Below are 14,886 nucleotides of genomic sequence, written 5' to 3' on the forward strand. Positions count from 1 at the left end.
CCTCCCCAGACGCCTTAACGCCCACTCACATCCTGGGCCATCTGACCTCAGGACATCACATGATAAGGTGGGGCCAGGTTTCACAATGAACTCACCCGAAACTCTGGCTGATTGTGACCCACACCCAGTTTCACACCTTGGCTCAGGCGATTAGAGGATCATCAGGGGGTCCTTTTGTCCCTCTGTGGGGGGAAACTCCCACTAGGTTTAAATCTGGGACTCTCCACCATTTGACCTTAGAACTGAAGAAGCTTCTCGGATGAAGGTGAAACGTCTTCAAGTAACTTAAAGAAGTCCAGACGCTTTTCTTTGCAGCTCCTTCGACTGCTAATGAAGCTGCAGGCCTGGTTTCTCTGTGTTTCAGAGGTACGTGGCGATCGTGGCTCAAGAGTTGGGAGTTCGTCTTGTAATCGGAAGGTTGCCGGTTCGAGCCCCGGCTTGGACGGTCTCGGTCGTTGTGTCCTTGGGCGAGACACTTCACCCGTCGCCTACTGGTGGTGGTCAGAGGGCCCGGTGGCGCCAGTGTCCGGCAGCCTCGCCTCTGTCAGTGCGCCCCAGGGCGGCTGTGGCTACAATGTAGCTGCCATCACCAGTGAGTGAATGTGTGTGTGAATGGGTGAATGACTGGATATGTAAAGCGCTTTGGGGTCCTTAGGGACTAGTAAAGCTCTATACAAATACAGGCCATTTACCATTTACGTGGTCCTCACAGAACAACGCTTTAAAAGTTTAATTTCATAGAATAGGATCCATTACTGCAGATTAAACTACCCAACCGACGACAAAGTATTTAAATGCATAATGATACTAAGTGCACTGTCCCAATGGTCGTGCAGCACTCAGCTAACGTTAAGATCTCCTGAGGCTGGGTTTTTCCAAAATGTGAACATATTTTCCATTTCACGTTGCTGAAACTGGAATCTTTGAGTTTGGACTGTTGGTTTAATAAAACATAAACGCTGGAAAATGTTTCCAACCTTACATTCTGACATTTCATACAAGAAAAGATCTGAAAGTGCGGCATTACTGTGTCATCGTGACATGGTTAACAACGACTGTTTAAATCTTATTTTCCAGTGGGGTGGGTGAAACCAGAAGTTTGGTGTTTTTTCCAGTCGTGAGACTCGCACCAGCTCAGAGCAGCTGTTACGCTCAAAGCTCTCGAGTGTCTGCTGGCCTTGAAACGCTCAACATCCTCGGCTTTTATTAGTGACGGGAGGCAGCGTGTTTCTGATTCTGTACCAGTGTTTTAAAATACCAACAGCCTGAGTCTGGAGCCTCCCACAGCAGGGCTCATTAAGGATTCAGGAGAGGAGGCTGTGTGTGAGGAGGGGGGGGGGGGGGGGGGGGAGGATATAAAGGGAGTCTCACTAAACAGGCCTTGAGTATCTCTCTCACACACACACACACCCTCTCTTGCCTCACCCCTTATCCAATCACACTTAAGCATGATGATATTGTCCATTAGCATTGACTGGCTTTGCTGATGTTAGCACAAAGCGCGGTGCACGCACACACTGCCTCACCTCTCCCCTTGAGAGATTCATTAGCAGATCACAGCGGCCGACTTCGACATGCTGGATGTTAGAACGCAGAGAGAGACACAGGAAGTAGTTTCAGGATGAAACAGAGCGTGTCAGGATGTGAACACGAGCGGAGGAGATGCTCAAAAACGTACCCACTTAACACCAAAAAACGGTGATTTTCATCCACTCGATGAATAAATATGTGGTCATGTTTTATTTTAAAGTTGTGTGTCTTCACTGGACGAGACTCACATGGACCAAAGGACATGTTCCCAGTTTCATTATTTACTTTTTCTTAATGATTCATTTTCTTTTTAACCCTTTAAGACCGACCATAGAACCAAGTCTGCCAGAGCTTATATTATATGTTTACATGCTGTGGAGCCATTTTTGGGAGCATTTCAAGTTGTTATACATCAATACAACCATTACAGCCCAGATTTTAATAATATGTCTGCATTAAGTGCATAGTAATTACATAAATTGCAAAAAAGTGCAATAAACTACAAAAAAATTGAAAATCGTTTTTGTTTTTTTAACATATATTTCTAGTTAGAGAAATTTAAGAGGCTTATCCCTCAAAACTGTAAATACAAAAAAGTTGCACAAAATAGTTTCCCACCACAGGAAATTTATTTTGAGTGTCTTCATAGTTTTATTTTTGAAATACACCAATTTTTATATACTGCAGGAAAAACGAAAATAAATATTATGATGCAAATTTGCAAAAAAAGCAGCATATGCATCAAAATAAACTATTTCCAGCAGTGCAATATGAGTCCTAAGCATCCCAGAAACCACACAGAAAGTCATAAAGTCAAACATAACTTTTAAAAACACCAGTATAGGCTCATGAGGCCCTGATGGTAAAAAACTACATTTCCGCGAAATGACGTCACTTCCGGTTTCGGGCAGGTCATGGATGAATATTATGTTTTTGTTGCTGCAAGTGCTTTTTATGCAGTTTTTGCAAAGCTATATGTGGAAGGAAACTGTGACCGAGGACAAGCTGATGGCATAAGATGTAAGTACAACTCCTCCGGTTTCATATGCAAATAAAAATATTGCGCTAGCTCACGTGGTTGCAGAGCTACAAGGATTTAAAAGTAGTTACGCAAAACAGAGCGTGCTGCTCTGACCGGCTTTAAAGGGTTAAACTAATTTTGGAGCCTTTTTATAGGATCATGATACATTTTTCATTGTATAGGACGAATGCTTCAGTTTGTTAAATTTGCCCTGTATTGTTGTCCTTCATTATAGTTGACCAGAAGCAGAGACACAATAAAGAGTGAAGGGTGAGCAAACCAAATCAGCAGGAAGGACAGAACAAGCTGATCTAAGCAGATGTTTTCAGTTAAATCCAAAGTGAATTTAAGTGAAATACTGATAAGGAGCCAAGGAAAAGTTTAAAGTCTTCCAGAAAGGCAGTGTGAAAGTATAACCGTCTCCAAACTTTCCTAATTTGGAGCACTTTCCCACCTGAATCCACACCTCCGAGTAGATAAGTCATTTACGAATGCAGCAAAAGTCTCCCATCTGAGCAGCTACGCGGCTGAGCTCATTTGCATTTGCACAGAATAACACCCGACTGTGCGGCGTGCAGTGTTTCTGCATCTAATGACCCTCCGAACTCACTGATCTATCGCTCAAACTGGAATTTGCTGGATTGTGTTTCTTTGTCTCAGCAGCACCAGAGGAAACATTAGCAGTTCGGTCCATTAAGGGGGGGCTGCTTCCCCCCCGAATGTTAACAGCTAAAGCTAAAGCGAACGCGAGGTCAGAGGCGCCGGTGTTCGGGTTGGTTTCCTGTTTCAGTGCCACTTCCGTCATTTTCTCCCCCCTGCTGATGCTCTGAAATGGGATTTCAAGCCGGCGCACAAAGCAGCGAATGACAGCGGCGGCAGACACTGGAGGCAAACTTATAACACACTTACACGCTGTGATGTACTCGCACACGCAGCTGATATGGTGGGGGCACGTGCACGCTTTTACTCATGCACGCACAAAGAAGTGTTTGTGACTCACAAACGCGTGACGGCCGTGATTGTGAGGAATCATTTGCATCCTTGTTGCTGTAAGTGCGTGTGTGTGTTTCCATGGTGACACAGCGAAGTTATCGCCGTAGGTGCTCTTAGTGATGTTAATTCAACTAATATGGCCGAGTGGAGACCAACAACTAGTCTGCCAACGAAGGGAGGGCGGGCGAGAGAGGATCAGTCTGAATGATATCACAAAGGGAGAGAGAGAAAATGTAAAAAGGGGAAGAATGAAAGAGCGTCCTGATGCTCAATCATCCAGGGAAGCAAATCTCCAGAAGTTGATTCTGTTCATCTGGACAAAGCGTTTTGTGGGAGAAACGTTTCGTCATCATCAGGTCACTTCTTCAATCTCAGCTGACTGCAGGTTTCTTATAAACAGTTCATTTGCATAATGACTGAAACCAGCCCGCTGATGAACAATCAATGATCAATAACCATGAGTCCCATTCACAGAGTTGGGGAATGGCTGTAATCACAGCATGTAAGATGGTGACAGATGGACCCTTAGGCCTACAACACAGAGCGAACACCACCCCCACTGACACAGCAGCCAGGGAGGCAGAAGAACATCAAGAAGGCCCTGAGTCAATGTGGTTATCCCAGCTGGACCTTTGTCAAAGCAGGAAAGGCTCCTAAAGAAAGGTCCAGCCGATCCAGGAGAGAAGGACAACCGCTGCCTAAGAGAAAACCTGTAGTGATCCTGTACGTGTCAGGAGTATCGGAGGAGTTGAGACGCATTTTTTCTAAACACCGGGTCTCTGTGGCTTTTAAACCCCAAAACACGCTGCGCCACAAACTGGTCCACCCCAAGGATCGGGTCCCCGACACAAACAGGGTAACATAGTGTAGCTGTTAAGTGCAGGATTTATACATCGAGGAAACCAAACAACCTCTGACTACAACACAGCAGAGCCACCTCGTCAGGACTCTGCAGTCTATTTACACCTACAGGCCAGTGGACACTCTTTCAATGAGGAGGATGTAACATCCTGGACAGGGAGGAACGCTGGTTTGAGGGCGGAGTCAAGGGAAAGACCATCTCTGAATCGAGGAGGGGGCCTAAGGGTCCATCTGTCACCATTTTACATGCTGTGATTGCAGCCATTCCCCAACTCTTTGTGAATGGGACTCATGACCATCGATCAGTGGTCTTTGATCAATGATCATGAGGATTAGCATAATTAAGACTGAAGACGTCACCTGGATGAGTGATGAAACGTTTGTCCCACAAAACGCTTCGTCCAGATGAACAGAATCAACTTCTGGAGAATGAAAGGTAACAAGGTAGTGAAAGGAAGGATGGGAAACGGTGGGAAACAGTCCAGACTTCAGCATCAGTTCCTGCAGGTGTTAAAAAAAAACCAACACCCCCCCTAAAAAAAAAAAAAAGAACACGGGTCCATCCACCAGTTGTCAGTCAGAGAACAAACTGGTGATGGGCTGGTGTCCAGGATGCAGACTTCATGGCATCTGTGATTTAAATAACTTTTTACTCACATTTTACTGAACTTTTGAAACACCGGTCGTGTCCAGGTGCTGCTAAAAGATTGTGCTGTGGTTCCAAACACGGCCGTTCTTTTGAAGCCATAACTCGGCGTGCCACGGTGCATAAACGGCATTAATCAGCGGGACGAGAATGGGCCGGCACACCAACAGTTGAACTCTAAGAACATTTTTAAACATATTCCCGCGGGAGATCAGGTCAAAGTGAAGGATAAATGTGACAGCTTCAGACTGTGACGCTTTTTTTCTGAGAGCACAAAACGTCAGATCTGCTCCATCCATCCACTGTCAACACAAGTGCACATACAGGAAGTACTCACATCAAAACGACAAGTAAAATGTATACAGGAGCTTTGACTGACTCACAGTTCAAAATCATCCTTAGCAGTCTTAGATCTCCTGCTCCTCTTCCTTTAAGGACACCTTCCCTTTAACCCAGATGTCTGATTACCTGCTGTGCACACAAAGCTTAAACAGCAGACGGAAAAGGCATCTGCGCTCTTTCTGACATCACACAGTGCCTAGAGTAGAAAACACCTTGACACTGAGTGTTTAGAGCAGTCTGAGTTCACCTCTGTGATTACTTGTACATGCACTGAAGTCAGTATTTGAAAGACGATCATCCACGACTGGAGCGGAACAAATATGTGACAGATAATACAGTAAAAGGTCCACCTTAAATTCTCTGCTTAGGTTGGAGAAAATCAAGATCAAGTTAAACAACTCCTGATCTGAGAGTTTGCTGACGTCCAACCTCCTCCCACGTGAAGCCTCTCAGTTGACATCAGTAACAGTAACACAGCAGACCCCCATCATGTGACGGGGGTCTGTTATGGAGCGCACCGAGCCTGCAGCACTAACTGCGTCACAGTACATATGCTGCTAGCCGCACAGAACAAGGTGCTCCGCTGTACGTACACTTCCCCCGATGATATTCTTTTAAATATCAGGACCTATATCACTGAACCTTTTAAAAAGATTTAGCGGCGAAGCCGAGGAGGAAGGATAAATGTTAAAATTACCATTATCTCCTCTGCTCAGTGACAGCGCAGCCTCAACGTGGGAGCGAGCGGCAGATAAGCGGGCCCTCGGCCTGCGCGGCCGGTTTGATGTATAATAGCTGTGATGTGTTACGAAGCTCTCTGAGCATTCATTAGGCCTTCATGCCTCCACTGTTTTTGCAATTATTGTTGACCTTTAAGAGGACGGATTGATTCTCAGAACAAAGCGCGGCTCCGCTGCTGCCATCTGTTATACTGGAGTCATGCATGCAGCGCACACATGCACATCTCTGAAGCAGAGTTTCTGTGTTCCTCTTACTAAATATCACACAGATCAGCTGGAAATAAAAAACACAAACTCACATCCTCTGGGAACAACGATATGAGAAATCATACAGCGCGGTTCCTCCCGCTCACATTTGGAAGCATGTTTTTATTCGGTGACTTTAGCACATAGTGACGGCTCGACCGAGTTTCACGTTAGCTGAAAGTGAGGTGCCTGAGGTAGCCTTGAGCAAGGTAGCTGCCCGCTGCTTCACTGAGTGAAAGGGTTACATGCAAAGGACTGCAACATCTGCCACATGTGGGACCATAAGGGTTTAAAAATAAAAATAAAATCAAAAAGTAAAAGAAAATCTTCGGCTCTGCAAGCATCTAGTGAAAGCACGCAGTGATGGAGAAACTCAGCAATGTTTGAGTTCTCTACAGGCATCACAGAGGGAACATGAAAGTGATGTAACGAGTACTGCGTCTAATTATTTTATAACTACACTGCGTTACTGCGACTCCAGCACTCGTGGTGACGCGGCTCAGTCGACATCATCCCAGGACCTGTTTACTCCTCACCCAGCGCACTTCAGCATGATGCAAATGTTTAACCACAATCTCTTCTTGAACACAATCATCATGTTTGAGTGATGGCCCCGTGGCACGCTGGACAAACCTGTTTGATAACATCACGTCAACTTGGGCTGGGCTATTTGCTGCAAAGGTCATTATATTAAACTGGCTTCAGTTTAGGTTCAGAATGGATTTTAGGGCTTTAATGTTTGCTTTTAAAGCTGCGCACACCTGAAGCGAAGCTTTGAAACCAAAAGTTTCTCTGATCACACACTTTGTGTAACCAGTGGTTATTTCTTCCACAGTCGCTTTCAGTGACCTCTGATCATTAGGCTGTTGCGAATTGCTTCCTGACTGGATGCAGCTTAGAGTAGTGCATGGTCTGGGACCGCCGTGCATGGTCTGGGACCGCCGTGCATGGTCTGGGACCGCCGTGCATGGTCTGGGACCGCCGTGCATGGTCTGGGACCGCCGTGCATGGTCTGGGACCGCCGTGCAACTGTATCCTGTGACATGCTATCGCTACAAGACGCCTGGTTAGTGCCCCAATCTCCACCAATCCTAGCAAAGCTGATTTTGCCTTTACCATTTATTAACCAAACTATGACTTCTTCTCTGTTTAGCTGTGTCTTCCACAGGTCCTGTTTTTATTCACTATATCATAATTACGTTTTAGTGATTTTACCACTGATTTCAGTTCTTTTCACTGGTCTATTGTTGATTTTCATTTTTACTTTATGGAATTTCTCTTTCCTTTAAACCAGGCGTCTCGAACGCCAGTCCTCAAGGTGTCCTAAAACTTTTCCATGTGTCCCTGTTGCAACACATCTGAATACACTTAGTGGGTCATTAGCAAGACTCTATAGAACTTGACTGAATGCTGAGGTGGCAGCTCAGCCATTTGATTCATGCTACAGCAGCTCATGAGTGAATGAACACGGTGCAATAAAAGATTTTAGAAGAACATTTTCCCAAACACTTAAATTTACTTGAGTAGGGTTAGGCGTTGCCACTTCAGCATTCAGTCAAGTTCTATACTTGCTAATGACCTACTGATTTTATTCAGGTGTGTTGCACCAAGGACACATGGAAACGTTTCAGGACACGTCGAGGACTGGAGTTTGAGACCCCTGCTTTAAACTGCACGATTAGCAATTAGCATATAGCAGGTGGTAACAAAATAAACAGTGGGGAGGGGGAAACTGTTTCCTCGTTGACAAATACACTGCTCACTCCATAAGCACCTCCTCCAACCTGCAAAGCTGCAACTGCTTAAAACACGACTCTCACCTCCCAGCATCCGATACTGCTGTGGCTCGTGGATCAAGGCACCCTGTGTGTATCTGCACAACGCCATCTGACAGAACAGCAGTGTGTGAAGCCCTGAGATGATATAAAACTACAAATAAACAGCTGGGCAGTAGGAAGGAAACAGATGAAAGAATGTAAATCATTAAAAAATACGATTATTCTCAGCAAATGCACATGCGGTGGTTTAGCAGCTGCAGACCGCAGGAGGAAAGTGAGGTCAAGATGACAACAGTTCCAACGTGTTCACTTTCATTCATTGGTTAACTGAAAACCAAGCAGCTGCTCTGAAAGGAGGCAGAAACTACGAACCGTCTGCGTAACTGATGGCATCACAGATTTCTAATAAAAAATGGCTCCGACACGCTTAATATCAGTGCTGCTGCAAAGTAATTATGACTTCAAAAAGGGGAACTGCCCTTTAGATAACTATATGGACGTGACTCAGGCTCTGCTCCCCGGTGCTCCCAGTCACAACATCTCCCTTTCATGTGCCTTCTTCCTTCCCTCCTCCTCCTCCATCCCTGTAAAACTCCTGCATCACCATGGTAACAGGCTAAATAGTGAGGCGGTGTGGGTTAAGCATCACTCATCCGATATTTATTATCAGCCACTTAGGCTTTATGGCCTTATGATGGGAAATCATCAATGCTGTGACCTGTGGGTGGAAAGGCGTGCATGTGTGAACGTGGACTGCTCAGATAGTGGCGACATAAATGCATCTACACAACCACGCCGTGTGAACGCTGCGCAACAACAACAGTTTAAAGGAGTCCTGCTCATTTCCAGCTCCGTGGCTTTAGTCTGGGAATCTACTGGAGTAGCTTAGCATGAAGTCTGAACAGCAGGTGGGTGTGGCTTCTGGGGTATCTGCACTCTGTGACATCATACAGATCCAACAGCAGAAAATACAGTTTCAAACGACATATTAAGGGCAGTTTTAAGCTCATTTAAAAGCCAGCTTTCTTCTGATGATGAGTACAAAACCTGAACAGCAGGTGGACATAAGGGGATGTCCACAGTGACATCATACAGAGCCGAGTGTGGGAGAGCTGACTGTGAAACTGTGCACTCAGAGTAGGGCTGCCACAAACGATTATTTTGATAGTCAACTAATCAGATCATCATCCATTGGACGTAAAACGTACAGCTTATTGCACCAGCAGCATCTGCTCTTATATAACTATCATTAGCTTACAGCTTTAAGTGTTTAAGGTATGTGCTAACTAAAAGTAAAGACAAGATGATAGTTTATTAAATTTTAATGAAATTTGCAGATTGTTTCGGTGAAGTTTAATAAACTCCTTGCTATCTAAAATATAACAGGACACCGGAGTAAATTCTGGAGCATCTCACAATTCTGATAATCAGCTGTCTGCTTGACGTTTATTCAGCTGTGTAAAAACTATAACTTTAATCTCAGCCAAACCGATTTACTCAGGAACAAATAAAATACTAAAAAAAAGCCAAACAATAACATTTTTAAGTTATCTAAGTGACTTATATATCATGTTTAACCTGAGTAGCGAAAGACGGCGGTGGGTTTGAAAACGATTAGCTGGGAGTCTCACGGTTCTAGTTAGCCTAGCCCCCGGATAGCTATCAAGCTAGTGGCTAACAGACGTCTCCGAAAACGTCGGAGCGCTTTTGAAAATATGTGGTGTCTTGATAAACTGAGCAGATATTTGAGGCTTACACAGCTACATTCTCGCCTGAAAATATGTTAAACGTTTATTTTGTGACCCAGAAAGAATAATAAGAGTAATATTAAAACTAACTAGCTGCCGCCATTGTTGGAAACTGAGCTGGGCTGCGCTATGAATTCTGGGACAGAGCTTCTTCTTCTTCGGGGTTTAACGGCAGCTGGCATCCTTGTACATGCAGTGCTGCCATCTTCAGTTTCAGTCCGTTATTACACTCTTAAATCCTACTACTTATTCCTGCGTCTTTTGGGATCTTACAAAGCTTCAAAACGCGTCGACTATTAAATTAGTCGTCGACGATTTTAATAGTCGACGTAATCGTGACTAGTCGACTAATCGTGGCAGCCCTAACTCAGAGAGCTCCTCAGTGTTTGGCTCACATAAATGTGGGTTTGGATCAGTGCTGTTCAGTGTCTCTAGAAAATGACGCTAAGTTTGTCAAGACAGTTTATTTATATAGCGCACTGAAACCCAACAGACGCCCACCATAGTGCCGCACAGCAAGTACACCGATCAACAAACAGTGCCTCACGCTGAAACATGACATGGAGAGAGGGGGGGTTGTGTTTCTGGTTAATGCACAAGAAGAAAAAATAAAAACAAAGCAGCGGAGAGGGAGCAGAAAGCGAGAAATAATAAAGCACCTGACAATAAAAGCAGCTCACACGGAAAATAACAAAAAGAAAAACCTGAAAAGAAACTTTGCTCAATAACTCGCCGCATCTCCTCCCGTCTTCTGTGCCACCTCTGCTGCAGCGGGAAACATTAGTCTGATATGAACTGATTTCTGCGCTGATTACACCTGATCCTGCAACACTTAAGCCACTTCAGATAAATGAGATGAAGCAGCGTCTCAGTGCTTTTATGCACTGGTGTGTGTGTTCAGGTGTGTGTGTGTGTAGATGGCCCACTGGTGGAGGCAGGTTTTGATAGATTGCTCTGGACATCCCTCTAATGACTCGCTCAGGTTCACTCCTGCGAGCGAGGCCTGTCGCTTCCGCTAAGAGAAGCCTGTGATTGGTCGGGACGCAGCCCGGCCGCCTGCCGCGCGACCGACCCTCGCCTCGGCTCTCACTTCCTCCATCACACGCATTATTTTCAAAGCAGACAGTTTCAATGACAGGCACGAAGTATTTTTTATTGAAGTGTGAAAGGCGTCGAGGTGAAGACGGCGTCCCGCTGTGAGGAATGAGCGCCGGAGAGCGAGCGCAACACAATCACCTGTTCATCCTCTGAAGAGCCGAACATGCAGGTTTGATTAACTTTCTTCTTTACAACAGTTTCAGTTCCACATTATTCTGGTTTGTTCTTTCTTTTTGCAGATTTAACACCAAGACGAGCCCGCTGAGTTCTAATCTTCTGACAGAAGAAAGAAAAATGATTGTTGGTAAGTCTGTGCAAATTACTGTAAATGATTATCAAGACGCCCTCACAGCCCCCTGTAAATGAAATGCTACGTAGCACGAGCATGTGTGCTTGTTTCCAACGTAAAGAATTACTTTTGCTTTTCATTCACTGCCTGCTCGTTTCACACAGCTACTCGTAGCACGCGGCGCTTTTTAAGGCAATGGTCTGCTTCCATCGTGTGGCTCTGGCGAAGACCCTTCCCTGTAACCCTTTAAGACCTACCATAGAACACAGCCCAGATTTTAATAATATGTCTGCATTAAGTGCATAGTAATTACATAAATTGCAAAAAAGTGCAATAAACTACAAAAAAATTGAAAATCGTTTTTGTTTTTTTAACATATATTTCTAGTTAGAGAAATTTAAGAGGCTTATCCCTCAAAACTGTAAATACAAAAAAGTTGCACAAAATAGTTTCCCACCACAGGAAATTTATTTTGAGTGTCTTCATAGTTTTATTTTTGAAATACACCAATTTTTATACACTGCAGGAAAAACGAAAATAAATATTATAATGCAAATTTGCAAAAAAGCAGCATATGCATCAAAATAAACTATTTCCAGCAGTGCAATATGAGTCCTAAGCATCCCAGAAACCACACAGAAAGTCATAAAGTCAAAGATAACTTTTAAAAACACCAGTATAGGCTCATGAGGCCCTGATGGTAAAAAACTACATTTCTGCGAAATGACGTCACTTCCGGTTTCGGGCAGATTATGATGGACATGCAAAAGTTCGTGCTGATGGACGTAGGAAGTGTTACAAACAGCTGATCGGATCGGCAAAGCGTGTTTCTGGAATATTATGTTTTTGTTGCTGCAAGTGCTTTTTATGCAGTTTTTGCAAAGCTATATGTGGAAGGAAACTGTGACCGAGGACAAGCTGATGGCATAAGATGTAAGTACAACTCCTCCGGTTTCATATGCAAGAAAAATTATTGCGCTAGCTCACGTGGTTGCAGAGCTACCGGGATTTAAAAGTTACGCAAAACGGAGCTCCGACTGGCTTTAAAGGGTTAAACATGACAAAGCCAGCTCCATAAAGAAGTGTATTTTGCAGAGCATGACCTGACTTCGCTGACCCCTCCACCCTCAGCTCCATCCAACATCTGTGAGCTGACCTGAACACCAGCTGTGAGTTTATCATCCAGCATCCAGGAAGCAGGAGAGTGGAGGCTGTCGTAGAAGTGCGATAATTCCCACGGAGCCAGAATCTCGCTTTCTCCCTCCCTCTGTATTTTATCAGTGTGCAGGTCTATAAAGCCGACAGCCAGGAGATGGGAAAACGTGCTGAGACTTCATGTTCTCTGCCCGATGTACTCCCCAAAATACACAGAGAGGGCTGAAAACAGAGCGGGACTTGGCCAAGGCTGAGGATCTTTAAACACACCGAGTCTGATCTGGGTTATATGGACTCTGCTGTGCAGCTCGCTGTTTGTCCTTCTGTTTAACAGTGAGGCATAAAATAATGTTGGCACAGAGTTCATGAGCCGCTCTCAGGGCTCCAGAAACGAGCTTTGAGGTTTGGAGAGGAAGCAGGATGATAAAGCAAGAAGGCACTCGTCATTGTTTTCACAGACATCGACAGCACGTTCATATAATTCATAATTCAGCACAGAGCGCTGTGCAGAAGTCTCGAGTTCCCCTTCGTCTTTTGCTTTCAGGACTTTGAGTCTCCAGGTTTTCTGAAGGTTTTTCAGGCTTTTCTTTAGACGCTGGCTGCTTTTCACTCACTTTTAGTCCAGTTCTTGTACCTGACCATTCTCAGAGGAATGTTTTTATTTGTTGGATCACTTAACCCTTTAAGACCTACCATAGAACCAAGTCCACCAGAGCTTATATTATATGTTTACATGCTGTGGAGCCATTTTTGGGAGCATTTCAAGTTGCTATACATCAATACAACCATTACAGCCTAAATTTTAATAATATGTCTGCATTAAGTGCATAGTAATTACATAAATTGCAAAAAAGTGCAATAAACTACAAAAAAAATTGAATCGTTTTTGTTTTTTTTAACATATATTTCTAGTTAGAGAAATTTAAGAGGCTTATCCCTCAAAACTGTAAATACAAAAAAGTTGCACAAAATAGTTTCCCACCACAGGAAATTTATTTTGAGTGTCTTCATAGTTTTATTTTTGAAATACACCAATTTTTATACACTGCAGGAAAAACGAAAATAAATATCATAATGCAAATTTGCAAAAAAGCAGCATATGCATCAAAATAAACTATTTCCAGCAGTGCAATATGAGTCCTAAGCATCCCAGAAACGACACAGAAAGTCATAAAGTCAAACATAACTTTTAAAAACACCAGTATAGGCTCATGAGGCCCTGATGGTAAAACCGCTAGCTTACGTGGTTGCAGAGCGGTTTTAGAGGAGAGGTTCTAAAATAATCGGGAATCCTGTCAAAATTGTTGGAGTTGAGAAAGGAGAAAAAGTAGCATCAGGTTGTGATCCAGCATGCAGCACCATCTGATTGGCAAAAGCTTCATTTGTCGCCATGAAAATGATCCCAACAATCTGCCAATGCAGTTTTACATGTCCAAAACACAGACATCCAATGTCCCGACCATCCAAGTGGCTCATTTAGATGTGGAGAGCAGCAGCTCTGCTCCGAAACCCATCCCCAAGGGTGAGTCCGCACACCCGTGAAGATAACTCGTGCTCTTCGGTGTGTTTTCAGTCACTACTTGTATCTCCTGGTCAGAACTGAGTGTAGATGATCTAGAACAGCCAGTAATCTTCACCTCAGCTGGAACAGAGTTTGCATCTCTATAGATCGAGTCCCCCCGCTCCACTCCTTCTCTCCTCGAGAATAAAGACCGATCTGGAGCACACGGGCCAAGAACCACGGCCTCAGACTGAGACATGCCAACTGTCACTGCAGCCCTGGCAAACTGCCCGAGAGCAAGGTCAAAGGTTAAGCTAAACAAAAGCACCAGGATCACATCAAGTGACATAAAAGAAAAGTTCCTGTAACTACAGAAGCACACCAGCCTGCACTTCTTGACAGAGGGCCACTCCCAAACGCCGCAGAGCTGCACGTGAAGCCGTCAGTATTTTAAAATCATTATTTACTGTCTAATTCAGTATTGGATGCCCATTATTAGGACATATGTTTTCCATAATTATTGTTGAAATGTATGCAAACGTAACAAATATTAGTCTGGCAGTGGGGCGGGGGGGCTGTAGTCCTCTTTCCCTTTAACTCTCCTGTTGACGCTGTTATTAAAAGCTCGGGTTTTACTCAGTTATATCAGCATTAGCCCTCCATAAATTCTTATTTCCCCTGATATGATTTCCTCTGAAAGGATCGTCTCCTGTTCAGCAGCACAGGCCGGTCCTACTGCTGCTCCACTACTCGACGTGATTACACTGCATTATTTTCCAGGCTTCAAAGGCTTCTGTAAAGAGCGCTGCAGATTCAAATGAGGAGCAGACACATCCTCAAAGCCTTTAATCATAGTTTGGTGCCTAATGCTGATCCATTTTTCTGCATTTCTAAATGTAAACGAAACGAAACGTGACATTTGCACCTGCTGGAGTTCA

At 44.2% G+C, this 14,886-nt stretch overlaps 1 protein-coding gene across 2 annotated transcripts in view; it reads right to left on the reverse strand.

Moving 5' to 3' along the window:
* The window catches only part of grid1b (glutamate receptor, ionotropic, delta 1b), a 668,767-nt gene that overhangs the window by 554,700 nt on the left and 99,181 nt on the right, over positions 1–14,886 (reverse strand). The gene's annotated exons all lie outside the window — the stretch shown is intronic.

This window comes from Neolamprologus multifasciatus, chromosome 8 (genome assembly GCF_963576455.1).
Source record: "Neolamprologus multifasciatus chromosome 8, fNeoMul1.2, whole genome shotgun sequence".
NCBI lineage: Eukaryota > Metazoa > Chordata > Actinopteri > Cichliformes > Cichlidae > Neolamprologus > Neolamprologus multifasciatus.